Below are 19,127 nucleotides of genomic sequence, written 5' to 3' on the forward strand. Positions count from 1 at the left end.
GCTCAAGAGCATGGGAAAAAGCAATGACTACATAATTACATCGCATTCGATCCATACCCCTAGGCGGCTCCGATAGGAGTCTTGTCGAGTATATCCGTAGTAACTGCACCTCGTCGAAAATAATACATGGCTACAAACTTGTGAATATTTACACATTACAATATCTAGCCTACTCGAGTTTATGCACGTACTTAAATCTCCTGAGACATCTTTTCAAGTCAACATCTTCTCCAAAATTTTCCAGTATTAGATTTATCCTGTCATCCAGCTTCATATATGTCAACCTTCTCCTCTTCTGGCTGTTGCCAAACACTTCCTATCTGTTAAGGACATGGAAACTGGATGTAGCATCTGGTTTCAACACCTTCATAAGAGAGAAGAGATGTGGTGAATTTTTTGATACGGTGCTGTTCAATCCATGATGCCAACCTTCAACGACGTTGTTCGTCCTGTGCCTTTGCCCACAGCAGTTCCACATTTTTCTAGGTACGCTAGCAGGTTTGGATATAAAACCTCGCGGCGACAACCTCGCGGACCGAAACCTCGCCAGGACAAAACCTCGCCGCCCAAAACGTCGCGGACCAAAACCTCGCCTTGGCAAAACCTCGCGCCCCAAAATATCGCCATACCCAAAATTTCAAATACTCGAACGGTTTCGAGTAACCGATGACAACTCGATAAATTTTCACTCCCGAAGTTCGATAGGTCTTCAGCCTTATCTAACACCCCTAGTCCTAAGCCGAACGTATGCCAGCTCGAATGGCAGGCTCTCGGGTTCAACCGACCTCGAGTCCCCAGTTATTAAAAACAACTAAAAAGAAGCGCCATATAGCATCAATATGTAATACTATTTATTTAAATGAAAATTACCGTACATTTGAACTTTTTTAAATCGGGGAAAAGGGGGATTAATTCGCCCTTAGTTGGAGGCCAAATTCATCGTTTATTCCTGACTGATTTTAATCAAAGCTGTGAGAACTGTGCCAACCTTCAAATAATATATACTTAAAATTTTAACAAAAATATAATAATATTTATGAAAGTATGAAATAATATATGAGTTTTTACGACGTCCCTTGATTATGTCCTGGAGGTTAAAGGAGACGTAGATGACCAGGATGAAGGAAATGATCGAATAAAGAAAGTGGGAGGAAACGGGAATAACCCGAGAAAGCCCACGCACACGAAGTTTTGTATCTTCATCTCCTCCTCCTCCTCCTCCTTCTTCTTCTTCTTCTTATTATTATTATTTGTAATGTGGAATTGCATATTAAGAAACTTCTCTTGCAATTTGCGAATCGTTTTCTTATCTTGCAAGCACCGTCTGGCATACGTGTGTGATTTTTCTCTACAACTGCTGTTTCATCCACCAACTTCATTTTACGAGGATAGTTCGAAGCCCTCTTCACACACAACTGAAAGAAAGATTTGATTAATTACGTTTTACTTCATAAAAGTACCAAATAATAATAATAATAATAATAATAATAATAATAATAATAATAATAATAATAATAATAATAATAATACATATGGACAAGGGCGCCCATTAGGGGGGCAAGGTGGGGCGCTCGCCCCTAGAGGAAATTGTACTTCAGAATATCGAAAATCCAATAGAATTTTTACATTAGTTACAGCAAAATTTTAAACTATTTTTGAAACGTCGCTTATACTTGCCCCCCTTGGAAACCAGAATATGGGCGCCCTTGCATATGGAAACACTCTCATTCCACAATCTGGTAAAGCTGTTAGGCTCTTCGAGTCCAGAGGACCATTCCACAATCTTTCCAGCTGTTAGGCTTTTTCGGGAGAGGAAATCCAAATAATAATAATAATAATAATAATAATAATAATAATAATAATAATAATAATAATAATAATAATAATAATAATACATATGGATTTGAGTAATAAAGTTTTCCAAAATAAATGTAATTACAACTTTCAGGCATACTATAAACTCTCAAGCCTTTTGTTTACAACTTCTAAAATTGGCTTATGGAAATATTAACTATTTTCACTTACCCATATTGTAGAATCTCTATTCTTCTTCTGAAAATGATACTGATATCCTTCATGCCGTAACAGTTCTTTGCCCATAGAAGTCCTTGTGAACTCCATTGCAGATCAATGTGGTACTGTAATCCCAGTATCATGTTTTGGCCTTTTATAGTTTTTTTCACCCCCACCCCCAGCACCAAGGCCACGGAATCAGTTGTGCACACCTACCCTCTGGGAACGTCGGGATGATAACAAGGCTTCCATCCCCATCCCCCAAGGCACGAAGCCAGGTGTCCCCCGCACTTGACAGCTGGTAGCGTGAGGATGAGCACAATGAAATTTGAAGATAAAAATACCGTGGGGATGTGCACGAAAATCGGACTATCCTGATCAGCACGCGTGCCGATAAGCACGTAATCAGCATGATTTCAGCAAAATCAATCTTCCATTGACAGGTATTTGAAACCGGAAACATTTTGTATATAGACTAACTTTCAAATAATTTCCATAAACATTATTTTCTCTTGCGAAGAACGACATTGTGCTACTATTGTTTATTTAAGAGCATCATTTTGAGCACTTCCCTCAGCGAATAACTTCAAAATATTTACACAAATTAGACACTAATGTAGTTTAATAATAATCTCTTAACTACTGTAACTAATAGTTAAGAACATTGGCCAGAGGAAAGCCAAATATACTGCTTCTATGAATCAGAAATAGTGGAAAAGCACAAATTAACTTGTATGATAAACATTGACTATAGAAGAAAGTTGATTGTAATACAATATTGGAAGTGGGTTAAATTCCAAAGTTGGGCGTCCGTATCCAGCAAAATTTTTAAAATTTACAGGAAAGATATGGATAATTTGATTGTTTGTGTGCTTGATAATATATGAGTCTCGAAAAATCTGTTTATTTGTTATATATATGCGGTTATAAACATGGGACTATACGGCGAGCGGAGGGAACTACTTGGCGCAAGGTAACCGAACAGTTGCATTATGGGAAAGAAACGAGCATTTATGTTATTAACATGGCGAATGTACAAGGGCAATGAATTAACAGTTTTAACATTTGTGAAGCAATACGTTGATAACGAGCAAAATCTTTTAAAAGTCTGTGAAGAGCACGGATTAATGAACCTAATAACAAATTGCAGAAAGTGTGGAAAGGAGATAACAGCGAAAAAACGTGTCGAAAGCGGACGCCCAACTTCGGAATAAATGCCTTGGAAGTTCGTATATAATACATTTAAAAATTCTAACGTCGTTATTGAATTTTGTTTGTAATCTAAACAGAAGGTATACTCTGAGAACAAATACGACTCAATATAGACTCTATACTTGTTGAAAACGACATTAGATCCACTTAAAATATTTCCGGTTCAATTTAAACACTATGCGAAATAACTTGTAAGTGTGCAGTTAGACTAACATTATAGTACTACTACAAATTATATGCCATGGAATAAGTGTGAATTCCATTTTGACTTAAAACTTTTAATTCTATGAAGTAATTACAAATGTTTTCCGTACATCATATTTGAAACTACATATTCTATACATAAATGCTACCTACGTTTATGATTTGCAATTTATGTTTTTGATTAGCAAACAATTATTTACAAACTATACAGTATAATAAGTGCCTCGATATAAGTATATTGTATGCAATTACAGATATTATACGTGTGCATATTGATCAGGGGTTAAGTGCTGCATCGCCGGACCAATTTTAGGAAATTTACCAGGTCAATTGTGGAATTTCTTTAAGTTTGTAAGGAAGAATGAGCGAAGCTCAGGTAAGGGGAATAGTAAAAGTTAAGAAAATGGTTGTATTTGTTGTTTGTTTTTTATGTTGTAAGCGGCACTATATGTGAAAGCGGATGGACTATTTCACGCAGAGGTACACTTGTTTTAGTATACGGATCCATAGATTGTAAAATGTAGAGAAAAAATTGGGCAAATCTTTAATTTGCCCATTTCATGTCGAGAACAGAACTCAACCAACCCCTGCGGGGCCTCTAACCCGTTCCTAATACTACTACTACTACTTATACTATGGATCCATATAGTAATACGGTACTGAACGCCTAATGTAACTTAATGTAATACAACCAAATATAACCGAATGCAATACATTTTCGTCCTTTTTTTCGATTTTCAAATTGGTCCGGCGATACAGCACTAATGCCTTGATCAGTGCTGCATTTATACACTATACGTATAATGATTTCATGAAATAAATGTTTCCTAAAAGCTTATTCTGAAAACAATACTATGTAATGGTTCCATCTAATATTATGTGATATGAAATATTCTACATTGTTTATTTAAATTATGCTGTTGTCTTATTGTAAAACTAGTTGAATATACCCATGCTTTGCACGGGGGCTGTATTTGGAAGTCAACGCCTGTGGGAGTATCACCATTGATCTCAGCGACCGCGAAAACTATGGATTTAATACTAATGGGCCTATCGGTCATTTTGGGCTATTTTTGACATGTCTCAGTATTCCCCCCGCTGACTCCTGGCCCGCATTCAATTGTAACTAAATTTTGCAGGTCATCGCTTATGGAAGTGTCACCATTGATTTCAGCGACCGCGAACACTATGAATTCGACACTAATATCGGTCATTTTCTACTATTTTTACATGTCCCGGTAAACGCCCCCCTGGTTCGAATTTTGACAAAAACGTTTAACTCTGGTCTGGAGCCTGGACCAAGGTATTCGTGACTAAAATTTGGTAACTTTCGGTCAATTTGTCTTGTTTCCAATACGGTTCCGGTAAACGCCCCCTGAGACTCCCCTGGTTCGAAATTAAAAAATAAAGGGCTTCGTCTTGATCTGGAGCCTGGGCCAAGGTACCCCTGACCAAAATTTGGTAGCTCTTGGTCCACTCATCTTGTCCTCAGGTCGCACAGAGACAAACACACAAACAAACTATTTTTAAGAAATTCATTTTACCAAAAATTGTTCTTATATTTACTCTGTCCGTGTGTCTCTCTGTCCGAGAAACAAAAAAGAATCTCAAGAGTTATTTGATGGGGGTCACCATGAATTTTGGACAGGGCGCAGAGGATAAAAAGTTACGCACTGAGTTCGTTTGATGAAGGTGATCTGTCCGCCGGCAGTGGTCGAATTCAATCTTTTTCGGTTTTTACGTTGATCACTATAGATTAGTGATTGCCAAACCGTCGATCGCGAGCTACTAGTAGCTTGCACGGATATTTTCAGTAGATTGCGTTAACGCTTCAGTTGGCCAACCTTGATCAGTGTTGCCAATTTGGATAAAAGTCGCTAAATCTAGGGGATTCGACTTCCAGAGAAAACTTATTCATAACAAAAAAAAAAAAAGTTTCCATCCTTCTCATTAAAGTTTATGCCTGATAACAGCGTATTGAGAATAGTGTACACTTTGGAGCAACATGAGTTTATCGTTAAAAGTTTTGGAGAACGAAATCTGTTGCTCCTACCCAAGGAGTATTTAGAAACAAATTTGCCTCACGTTCTGCCCCAGACAAGAACATAATATGGTCGCTGGTGAATAAATTGGAAGAAACAGGATCGCTTCTGAGTGAGACAGGGAAGCATCTGTCCCCGCAGGCGGGTATTGTGGAATATGTCAGTTATCGAATCCTTAGGTCGCGCAAGAAATATCTGTCATTTGTCGCAAGAAACTGACTTTAGCTATTCAACATGTGATTTATGGATGTTACCACTGATACTTAATTTGCATTCTCACTAACACTTAATTTGTATTCTGCAATTTTGCTTCAAAACTCCAAAACCTCATTCCAATTGTAAGGTACACTGGCAAATACTGCTGTTTTTCTTGAGGCGTGATCGATATTGTCCCGAACGAATTTAAACCAGTAAACATAGTTACATAAATCTCCCTTCCTTCCTTGATCATTTGCCACAAACCGCATGAAAGTCGGACTTTAGTTAGAAATTCTAGACCCAAATGAAATGCGTGAGTTTAAAAAAATCACCCTGTATTACTACTAATACTATGGATCCATATAGTAATATTGTAATCTAACTGTTATGTAACGTAATCTGACGTAGCTTATTGTAATCCAACCAAATATAACCGAATGCAGTACATTTTCGTACTTTTTTTTTTTATTTTTGAAATTGGTCCGGCGATACAGCACTAATGCCCATTTCTCCGTGTAGGTGGAAGCTACGAGGAGAAACAATAGAGAAGTAAAGTTTTCCTCCTGTTATGTTCGAGGTTTCTAAGAACTTTTCAGCTTTCTCCGAGCATTTTTGCTCGTTTAAACAACTGAGTAATATAAAGCTCAGTACGAGTATATGTACTGATGTTTATGTGTTTTGCTGATTCTCCCATTTATTATATATATTTCATTAAAAAAAATGCGCGGCCTCCTTTGAAGAACGAGTCATTTGTCAATAGTTTCCTTTTGTATTTCTCATGTTTTGTTTTTTTTTTTTTTTTGTCACTTTCACCTTTATTTCCCTTTAAAGTTGAGGATATGAAATGAGAAGAGAAATTAGGTAAACTTCATGATCTTACTCCCTCATGTGTCAAATTTGTTATTTGTATTGACGTGGGCTATGCATTTGTTGTTCCAAAAGAAATGTGCAGGGGGAGGAAGCCGAGGTTTATTCTGGCTTGATTATTCCCACGAAGACATTAGGTTGGTTGCCAAAGCAGTTACGGCAGTTTTATAATGTACTTCAACATATATGTTGTAGTTTTTTTTCCGCAGCGAAGTGTACAGTTGAAGCTGAGACGTACGTATCCTTCACAATAACTCAAAAATTACAAGCTTATATCTATCTATCTATCTATCTATATGGATTAAATTTAGGTTAGAAATTAGATTTCTAGCCCGCCACGTATGAGGGATTACTCCCTTGGTGATCATACTATCCAAGGAAAAGGGAGGAAGGAAGCGGCCTGGGACCTATATGTTAGGAATCATCCCGACATTTGTCTGGTGTGAATAAGGAAAACACACGAAAACCTCACTCAGGATGGCTGGCCGGAAAAAGCTCTAACAATTTTTCGATCGAATATTCACCTCGGGAATCGAACCCGGGACCGCTCACACCAAAGGGGGAGAGCGTTAGCTACTAGTACGCTACGCAGAAACACGATATATATTTGGAGAAGGAAAGAATACTTTTGGTGGGGGAAGGACTATGCGTGGAGTATCCTGCGGCAAAAGAATGTCATTCAATATTATTTTGGACATTTTGTTTGAATGAACCAAAAATATATACGTGCGCATAAGATCAAAGGAATTGGATAGAGGAATAAAGTTCCTCACAGAGTTCTTAAAAATTGGTTCCACTCCAGGTATTCTTCTAAGGCAGTGATCACCAAACCGTTCATCGCGAGCTACTAGTAGCTCGCGGGGACATTTTCGGTAGGTAGCGTTAACGCTCCGGTTGGCTAACTTTGATTCCTCCATTGAGGTAACGCTAACGACAAGGTGGCGCAGACGACAATAATTGCTTGTTTCTCCCGTGTAACTGGCATTAGCAGCCTTATCTCACAGTTGATTGGATACGCGTGCGGTTGTGCACGTTATGTTTTTCGTCTGTATATTAGACGTTTGCTAAACGTTATGTGTTTCGTCTGTATATTAGACGTTTGCTAAACGTTGTTTTTCGTCTGTATATTAGACGTTTATTAAAAGTTGTTTTTCGTCTGTATATTAGACGTTTGCTAAACGTTATGTTTTTCGTCTGTATATTAGACGTTTGCTAAATGTTATGTTTTTCGTCTGTATATTAGACGTTTGCTAAACGTCATGTTTTTTCGTCTGTATAATAGACGTTTGCTAAACGTTCTTTTTCGTCTGTATATTAGACGTTTGTTAAACGTTGTTTTTCGTCTGTATATTAGACGTTTGCTAAACGTTGTTTTTCGTGTGTATATTAGACATTTTGCTAACTCGGATAGTTCGATTTCATATTTAGTAGAAATGTAATTTTATAAGCAGTAAACAAATATAAGATTTTTTTAAGAGTTGGTAGTTCTTTTGGTTGGTAGCTCACAGTAGGATTTAAAAACGGTATGATAGCTCAACAGCTTATTGAGTTTGGCGACCACTGTTCCAAGGTAAGCTTTTCCCCATAATCATAGGAAAATATCAGTAAGTTGGCAACACTGGGACATGTGATTGTCTTAGTAATCGTGATACCATTGATGTCTTAAGAGACAAAGCAATAATTCACATTACTACTATAAGTCAGTTTTTAAAACATTTTTTTTAATCTCTGTACATTCGAGTAGTTCATCTTAAAATATTAAGTTTTCATAAAATATACAGAGAAGCGATTTCCCACAAAATACCAGAGGATTCCGCTCAATGGTACTACAAAGGTTGGTCTTTTCTTAGAGTGGTAAAGGCCTAATATTTCAATTAAGCTTTGGAAATGCTTTCGAGTACATACTTAGACGTAAACAACAGTTGTAAGTGGTACTTTAAAATGACCTCTTGCCTCAAGAGAATGAGTTTTAGCCGGTGAGTTGAGAGTTTAACTATTTCACCAACACCACTTATATATATATATATATATATATATATATATATATATATATATATATATATATATATATATATATGGACTTCTCTTCAGGAGAACCGAATCAAATAACAATCCTTTACAATGTAGCAACAATAGTTGAGACAATGTACTACTTTTGCAAGAAACCAACGTAAGTGGATAACATTTACATTGCTTAAACTTTAAGGAGATGTTTATCCGATTAACTCCATAAATTTTGAGATGTGCGTATTTGAGCTGCCATAGAGATGATTTAAAGTATTTTTTTAAATTCACATATAACATATGGAGCTGGAATATAAAATCATTTTTAAATTGCGTTTCGTGCAAAGACGGACGAAAACAAGAAGTACATAGTTAAGTTTGAACCATAGGAAAGTTTCTCCTACGGAAGTTGATTACGAAGATTAGGATTAGATTAAACTAGTTAATTCTTCATAGAAGTGTTTATTGATATTTCAAAAAATTTACTGTACTTTTAGAGCAGGGTTTCTTAACCTGGGAGTTGCGAAGAGAAATACAGGGTGTTTCAAAACAACACCGACAACGTATAGGAGATGATTTCTGATACCAAGATAAGACAAAAAATATAGACCAACCTGGGTGAACAAATGCTTCCTTTCGGAGTTATAGGCTGCCGAAAATATGAAGAAATGAACTTTAAAGATCCATTGCTCCAATACTCGGGTCAGAACTTCACTTAGAAACTAGTATGTGCCCTATCCAAATATCCATGTTTCAGAATCCTGCGGTAGTTACGCAACAATTTTTATAGAGCGAGTTGGTGAGTACTTCAAGTTATATCTCCGTAGCCAAACTCCCTCTATAAAAGTTGTCGTGTGAGTACCTTAGGATTCCGATGCATGGATTTTTCGATAGGACACGTGTTATTAGTTCCTAAATTAAGTTTTTACCCAACTACGGTAGGTCCCATAGTGTTGGACCTATGGACCTTTAAAGTTAATTTTTTCATGTTTTCGGCAGCCTATAACTCCGGAAGGAAGCATTTGTGCACCCAGGTTGGTCTATACTTTTGGTGTCAGGAATCATCTCCCAAATGTTGTTGGTGTTGTTTTGAAACACCCTGTTTAATTAGAATCCAATACCGGAAAATATTTTAAAATATTATTTTGAATTTTGTTCTGATAAGCGTATTTTTATTTTTATATATACTGATAAGAATAACAAAAAAATAGTAGATCTACTAAACGAGTTCAACAGGTGCAGAATTGTTTAAAAATCCATTTTAGTGAAAGAGGTACGATATGAAACTAATGAGAGCTGCATACTGAAACACCAGAAAAATACAAATGCAACAAAACTTACATATTGAAATTTTATTAAAATTGACAGCTAATGAGATATCTGAGCCTGGTGTGATTTTATTAGTGGAGCAATTGATATGCACCTTGTCACAAATACAGGTACATGTTCAATTATATAAAATTTGGAGGTTCGGTGCGCAAATGAAGGAACTCCCACAATGAAGAACGTAGGATCTCTCTCCCCATCAGCCATGCATAAAACTGGCCATTAATAATCAAGCTGTGCATTAAAGTCTATGAGACGTCAACTAGGTTAAGCAATATTTAAGAACAACGTATGAATATCTATATAATGTTTTAATTGAGATCAACTCTAAAACTGTGAACAGCCTTTTTTCAAATTACATGTTACATTTGGAACGTATTCATTACGTTTTATCTTCTTTATATTTGTATACAATTCTCATACTTCATCATATTATTTAAATCATACTTCATCATTTATTTCACATATCGTATTTCTTTGAGGGCTGTTTCATGAAACTAGAATTAAATTCTCACTAATATATGTATATAGACAATCAATACTAATATATAAACAAAATACTAACCTAGTTGCTCCAGCTCGAACTGATTTTACTTATTTAGTTTTCAGCTGATTATTAAATTTTAAATAGAGGCCTAAACATAAATACAATCATAGTTGGTTTTAGCTTTCGACATTGGATCCGAGGCTTTACTCGTCTACAGATACATATTTCTAGTATATCTATTGTCAATCAAAATCACAAATGTCTTCTTCACCATATTTGATAATATCAATTTCTTTTAATTTCGATTCGAAAAATGTTTTAATATTCTTTTAGATTTTAATTTAAAGATCATCTGATGCAGACCGGTATGCCTCTCACCATCTTCCAAGAATCGTGTAATGCGACTGTTCAGCTATAAAATAGCGGCGCATTACAGACTCCCCTTTGTCTGAAAAAAAATTGTCACTAAATATTTTTTTTTTCAAATGTCAGTATTCACATTTTCTCCAGACATCATTTCTTTAGAACATTATAACTATATAAGGACCAACTTATGATGAGATATTTCATAAAATTTCACGACAATAATCAGGTTTCTTAGAACATTAAAATAATCAAAATTAATATAAAACAATTAATTTGAATTGAAATATTAACATCGTTAATAACTTTTCCAATTGAACATATCACTAAAACACAACAACAAATAATATCACAACACCATCTGTGTTCTTAGTTTTCCTTTTACGCCGATGGTTTCCTCTCTGTTCGTCCTTCCACCGACATCGTCGCCTCTTCCGGATATCAGTTTTCTTCCTTTTTCTCTTTCTGTGAATTATAAACCTTGTTCTCCTAACTCTTAATTCACGAAAAGGCATCTGAATTTTTGCTTTTATCCTTCTCCTTTTTCGTGTTTGGGAACTTGTCTTCCTTGCCTTTGGTACCCAATATGCCAATACTTTTCGTTTCTTTCTTTTTCTTTTCCACATTCGGTTCCTTTCAACAATGTTGCTTTTTCTTCTTGATTTGTTTTGTCTTTCATTTCTTGATTTCATCGTTTTCTTTCTCCATCTTCTTCTGTCGCTTATCCTTTCACTATTTTTCTGTTTCTTTCTTTCTTTCTTTCTATTTCGGCTCCTTTTAGTTCTTTCTTTTTCCACTTTCTTGTCCTTTCTTCTTCGGTATTTCCATCTCTCGTCCAATTTAAATTTCCATCTTTTCATCCTTTTCTGCAGGTTCCACAAATATTCTTTGGGTTTCCTTTTCTTCTTCTTCCAGCACTTCTCCCAAGGTTTCTTTCTAGTTTTCTTTATGTTTGAATATTTGGCCAAGGTTGGAGCTCCTGGAAATGGTTCTTTTTCATAAGTAATAATTTCCTCTTCATAATAATTTTCTTCTTCTATTTTAGTTACATCACATAGTTCTTCAGATTCTATCATATCCATTATTTGTTCTTCGTTGCCACTGTCTTCTTCAGCCTTTCCAACTTCTTGAAATTCCACATTTATAACGTCCACTGCTTCTTCTTCTCCACCAACGATCTTGTTATGTTCTTTTCTATCTCCAATTATCTCATGCCGAAATTCCAAGAACTTCTTATCGAGCTGTATGGTTAACAATGAGAACTTCTCATTAATTTTATTTCTTAAATATTGTTCAAAATCAATGTTGGTGCGTTTAAAATCACTCCTCATACCTTCCAAGAATTCTGAGATTTTATCACTCTTAATAGTACTTTCTATCTTCATTATTTTCATTAAGGTACCTCGGATCCTCATCTAATACTACTACCAACTGTATTGTTCATTATTCACTGAATATTGTCTTGACTGCGGCGTATTCTTCATCTGCACCTCAAAACGTCCTTTGTCAACGGTCGCCATTTTATGTTATGCACCTTGTCACAAATACAGGTACATGTTCAATTATATAAAATTTGGAGGTTCGGTGCGCAAATGAAGGAACTCCCACAATGAAGAACGTAGGATCTCTCTCCCCATCAGCCATGCATAAAACTGGCCATTAATAATCAAGCTGTGCATTAAAGTCTATGAGACGTCAACTAGGTTAAGCAATATTTAAGAACAACGTATGAATATCTATATAATGTTTTAATTGAGATCAACTCTAAAACTGTGAACAGCCTTTTTTCAAATTACATGTTACATTTGGAACGTATTCATTACGTTTTATCTTCTTTATATTTGTATACAATTCTCATACTTCATCATATTATTTAAATCATACTTCATCATTTATTTCACATATCGTATTTCTTTGAGGGCTGTTTCATGAAACTAGAATTAAATTCTCACTAATATATGTATATAGACAATCAATACTAATATATAAACAAAATACTAACCTAGTTGCTCCAGCTCGAACTGATTTTACTTATTTAGTTTTCAGCTGATTATTAAATTTTAAATAGAGGCCTAAACATAAATACAATCATAGTTGGTTTTAGCTTTCGACATTGAATCCGAGGCTTTACTCGTCTACAGATACATATTTCTAGTATATCTATTGTCAATCAAAATCACAAATGTCTTCTTCACCATATTTGATAATATCAATTTCTTTTAATTTCGATTCGAAAAATGTTTTAATATTCTTTTAGATTTTAATTTAAAGATCATCTGATGCAGACCGGTATGCCTCTCACCATCTTCCAAGAATCGTGTAATGCGACTGTTCAGCTATAAAATAGCGGCGCATTACAGACTTTCAGCAAATAAAATTATCTGGTGAAATTTTTTTTCAGACAAAGGGGAGTCTGTAATGCGCCGCTATTATCTAGCTGTCCCGAAGCGCATTACATAAAATTCATTTGGTGATGGGGTGTCTGGTCCGCATCTTGTGATATTAAGATTAAAATTTAAGGAATAATTTTTTCGAATCGAATTTAAAAGTTAGTTAGAAATTCAATTTTATAAATAGTTTACACAGTATGAGTTTGTATTTTGTCACTACCATTTCAGCTTAAAAATATGAAGCTGTAATAAGAAAAACCTCGGATCGTTCGTCAAAAGCTAAACCATCTGTAAAATCATGTATGTATTTATATTTAATGCCTAGAAATATAAAATCAGTTCAAGCTGTTGCAAATATATTGTTATTTGTTCACAGATGATGTGCAGCTTTATAGAGAACAGAACGAAAGATAATTAATAATTTTGATTATGTTTATAAATATAGTGAGAATATTAATTCTAATTTTGAATACAGCCGCTATAAACTTGAAAATGAGATGAAAATGCTTTTAATGATATGATGAACTATAAGAATTATATATATGTTTACAAGGAAGATAATAATATGATAATATATAATGAATATAAGTATAATATGTAATTTGGAAAAAGGGCTGTTGAAAAGTTTAGAATTGACTCCTATTAAAATATAATCTAATATTCGTATGTTCTTGAATGCTGCATAACCTAGTTGATATTTAAACGATGTTTCCTGCACAGCTTGAGTTTTAATGGGCACTTTTACGCATGGCTAAAGGAAAGAGATCTTACGTTCTTCATTGTGGGAGTTCCTTCATTTGCGCACCGAACCTCCAAATTTTATATAATTGAACAAGTACCTGTGTGTGTGACAAGGTGCAGTTCATAAAATTTTATGATATGCACCTTGTCACAAATACAGGTACATGTTCAATTATATAAAATTTGGAGGTTCGGTGCGCAAATGAAGGAACTCCCACAATGAAGAACGTAGGATCTCTCTCCCCATCAGCCATGCATAAAACTGGCCATTAATAATCAAGCTGTGCATTAAAGTCTATGAGACGTCAACTAGGTTAAGCAATATTTAAGAACAACGTATGAATATCTATATAATGTTTTAATTGAGATCAACTCTAAAACTGTGAACAGCCTTTTTTCAAATTACATGTTACATTTGGAACGTATTCATTACGTTTTATCTTCTTTATATTTGTATACAATTCTCATACTTCATCATATTATTTAAATCATACTTCATCATTTATTTCACATATCGTATTTCTTTGAGGGCTGTTTCATGAAACTAGAATTAAATTCTCACTAATATATGTATATAGACAATCAATACTAATATATAAACAAAATACTAACCTAGTTGCTCCAGCTCGAACTGATTTTACTTATTTAGTTTTCAGCTGATTATTAAATTTTAAATAGAGGCCTAAACATAAATACAATCATAGTTGGTTTTAGCTTTCGACATTGGATCCGAGGCTTTACTCGTCTACAGATACATATTTCTAGTATATCTATTGTCAATCAAAATCACAAATGTCTTCTTCACCATATTTGATAATATCAATTTCTTTTAATTTCGATTCGAAAAATGTTTTAATATTCTTTTAGATTTTAATTTAAAGATCATCTGATGCAGACCGGTATGCCTCTCACCATCTTCCAAGAATCGTGTAATGCGACTGTTCAGCTATAAAATAGCGGCGCATTACAGACTCCCCTTTGTCTGAAAAAAAAATTGTCACTAAATATTTTTTTTTCAAATGTCAGTATTCACATTTTCTCCAGACATCATTTCTTTAGAACATTATAACTATATAAGGACCAACTTATGATGAGATATTTCATAAAATTTCACGACAATAATCAGGTTTCTTAGAACATTAAAATAATCAAAATTAATATAAAACAATTAATTTGAATTGAAATATTAACATCGTTAATAACTTTTCCAATTGAACATATCACTAAAACACAACAACAAATAATATCACAACACCATCTGTGTTCTTAGTTTTCCTTTTACGCCGATGGTTTCCTCTCTGTTCGTCCTTCCACCGACATCGTCGCCTCTTCCGGATATCAGTTTTCTTCCTTTTTCTCTTTCTGTGAATTATAAACCTTGTTCTCCTAACTCTTAATTCACGAAAAGGCATCTGAATTTTTGCTTTTATCCTTCTCCTTTTTCGTGTTTGGGAACTTGTCTTCCTTGCCTTTGGTACCCAATATGCCAATACTTTTCGTTTCTTTCTTTTTCTTTTCCACATTCGGTTCCTTTCAACAATGTTGCTTTTTCTTCTTGATTTGTTTTGTCTTTCATTTCTTGATTTCATCGTTTTCTTTCTCCATCTTCTTCTGTCGCTTATCCTTTCACTATTTTTCTGTTTCTTTCTTTCTTTCTTTCTATTTCGGCTCCTTTTAGTTCTTTCTTTTTCCACTTTCTTGTCCTTTCTTCTTCGGTATTTCCATCTCTCGTCCAATTTAAATTTCCATCTTTTCATCCTTTTCTGCAGGTTCCACAAATATTCTTTGGGTTTCCTTTTCTTCTTCTTCCAGCACTTCTCCCAAGGTTTCTTTCTAGTTTTCTTTATGTTTGAATATTTGGCCAAGGTTGGAGCTCCTGGAAATGGTTCTTTTTCATAAGTAATAATTTCCTCTTCATAATAATTTTCTTCTTCTATTTTAGTTACATCACATAGTTCTTCAGATTCTATCATATCCATTATTTGTTCTTCGTTGCCACTGTCTTCTTCAGCCTTTCCAACTTCTTGAAATTCCACATTTATAACGTCCACTGCTTCTTCTTCTCCACCAACGATCTTGTTATGTTCTTTTCTATCTCCAATTATCTCATGCCGAAGTTCCAAGAACTTCTTATCGAGCTGTATGGTTAACAATGAGAACTTCTCATTAATTTTATTTCTTAAATATTGTTCAAAATCAATGTTGGTGCGTTTAAAATCACTCCTCATACCTTCCAAGAATTCTGAGATTTTATCACTCTTAATAGTACTTTCTATCTTCATTATTTTCATTAAGGTACCTCGGATCCTCATCTAATACTACTACCAACTGTATTGTTCATTATTCACTGAATATTGTCTTGACTGCGGCGTATTCTTCATCTGCACCTCAAAACGTCCTTTGTCAACGGTCGCCATTTTCCTGACCGTCTCATCTGCGGGTTGAGGAGGTGCAGTTCAGTTTTGGCGACCCAGCCAGGAGCGATAGATGAGGATCCGAGGTACCTTAATGAAAATAATGAAGACAGAAACTACTATTAAGAGTGATAAAACTTTCTCAGAATTCTTGGAAGGTATGAGGAGTGATTTTAAACGTACCACCATTGATTTTGAACAATACTTACGAAATAAAATTAACGAGAAGTTCTCATTGTTAACCATGCAGCTCGATAATAAGTTCTTGGAACTTCGGCATGAGATAATTGGAGACAGAAAAGAACATAACAAGATCGTTGGTGGAGAAGAAGTAGTGGACGTTATAAATGTGGAATTTCAAGAAGTTGGAAAGGCTGAAGAAGACAATGCAACGAAGAACAAATAATGGATATGATAGAATCTGAAGAACTGTGTAATGTAACTAAAATAGAAGAAGAAAATTATTATGAAGAGGAAATTATTAGTGATGAAGAAAACAACTCCATAAAGATTGAAGAAGAACCATTTCAAGGAGCTCCAACCGTGGATAAGTATTCAAACATAAAGAAAACTAGAAAGAAACCTTGGGAGAAGTGCTGGAAGAAGAAGAAGAAGAAAAGGAAACCTAAAGTATATTTGTGGAACCTGCAGAAAAGGATGACAAGAAGAAAATTTAAATTGGACAAGAAATGGAAATACCTTTATGATTTTTATGATATGCACCCAGGTTGGTCTATACTTTTGGTGTCAGGAATCATCTCCCAAATGTTGTTGGTGTTGTTTTGAAACACCCTGTTTAATTAGAATCCAATACCGGAAAATATTTTAAAATATTATTTTGAATTTTGTTCTGATAAGCGTATTTTTATTTTTATATATACTGATAAGAATAACAAAAAAATAGTAGATCTACTAAACGAGTTCAACAGGTGCAGAATTGTTTAAAAATCCATTTTAGTGAAAGAGGTACGATATGAAACTAATGAGAGCTGCATACTGAAACACCAGAAAAATACAAATGCAACAAAACTTACATATTGAAATTTTATTAAAATTGACAGCTAATGAGATATCTGAGCCTGGTGTGATTTTATTAGTGGAGCAATGTTCTGTTCAATCTTCGTGACGCACATCATGAAGTCATTTAAAATACTCAATAACTTTTTTAACAACTGTCCAAGTTTTCTTAAAATCAAAATTAGAAATCACTCATTTTATCATATGACCCAAAAAAGTGGGTTATGAAGTTTTAAAATTTTCAAAGATCTACATAACAGTACATAACGGATCGGACTCGGTATTTGTAATGTGAATGAACTGAGCAAACTTTGGTTTTAATCCATTCATTTGTAGGGAAGTTAGTGTATCTATTATACATAAGAAATGGATTCTACTATTATAGAAATAGATGGATATCGTGAGATCTCCGCAATAGATATATAAAAAATCTCACACAAGCTTATTACAAACCAGAAGTGATAAGGGGGTCGCTGGCAAGAGGATGTGATAAAATGGGGGTCATGATAGGAATTACTAGTAGGTTGAGGCTTTTACAGGAATAAGTTTATAAGAGTGTGCAGCTAGAAATATAAGATACACACTAGCAGATGTTACGCTGATTATCTTCACTTCTACATTGTACTTATTACCTACCAGCTTCATACAACTACTTTTGATGACACACGAGACATTGTAAGCAACTTTCGATGAAGACTGGCTCTTTGTCAAGGTTTCTCATGGTCAAAGCATAAATATATTCCTTGAGTAGATATGCAGATCGTGAAGATTACTTCAGTTGGTTTTATTACCTGAATCAGTTATGTTTCTTTCGGAGAGTAAATTGATTTGAGTTGAGTTGATTTTGAGTTTAACGTCCCCTTCAGCAGCGAGGCTATATGAGACGGGACCTACTGATGGAATCCATGCCCTTTCAGAACGTTGGCAGGAGATCGTCGATGCTGATGGGGATTATTTTTGATCTTCCAGGTACGTCTTAGTTGACATATCGATGTTCGAAAGTGGTGGGTGAAAAAGCTACAGAACTTTGTTGGTTGCCTTTATAAATTGAGTTCAAATATTTTGTATCAGAGCATTTGTAGCTGAGCCCCCTTCGACTTCAAGAATGAAATGTAATGGGTTACAGTATCTGAATAAGAATATTAATCTTAACGTTTAAGTTATTAGGAAGTGTGTCTGTTTTAGAGCTTTTGAACTACTGAAACGGGAGAGCCTAGAGAAAATTCTTACATTACCGTACTTTTAGAATGAAATTATTTTGTATATTAGTTTCTGACCGATGAATATATCTCTTGAGAACAGATGCATTTATTTCTTAACATTAATATAAGTGTTCGTTAATAATTTGCCTGATATGAAAATTTGATTTACCGAAAATCCTAATACGTATTCTTCTGTAATTTGGCAGTATGTCTTAAAAATTTTTTGATCGTTTGCAACACTGAAACTACAGAACCTTTCTCGCATCTACCGGTTGTCTTTGCCACTTTGTCAATCCCAAATAAAGAATTTCTAACATCTCTGAGGCTAGTTTGAATAATAACAAAGTTGACAGATTCCAATTCATTACCAGAGTTTTGAAAAGAAAACTGTTGTTATCTCGAAATCAAAAGCCTGTCGTTTACATATGAAATGTGCTTTGTTGTTTATTTGGTCTTTCCGAAAATCATTGGTATCTATATTTAGCTGTGTTATTGTTGAAAACCTTTTCACAATTGTTGAGATTTGGCTCGAAGCTTTAGCTTGAGGACAGATGGTTTTGACAGCTTATAACAGACAATGCACGAAATGAAAGGATATTCCATCCAATGTGCTCAGAGAGATAGATATGGCTGAAATGATAGGGATT

The sequence above is a fragment of the Thermobia domestica genome, chromosome 2 (genome assembly GCF_964235325.1).
Source record: "Thermobia domestica chromosome 2, izTheDome1.hap1.1, whole genome shotgun sequence".
Lineage (NCBI taxonomy): Eukaryota > Metazoa > Arthropoda > Insecta > Zygentoma > Lepismatidae > Thermobia > Thermobia domestica.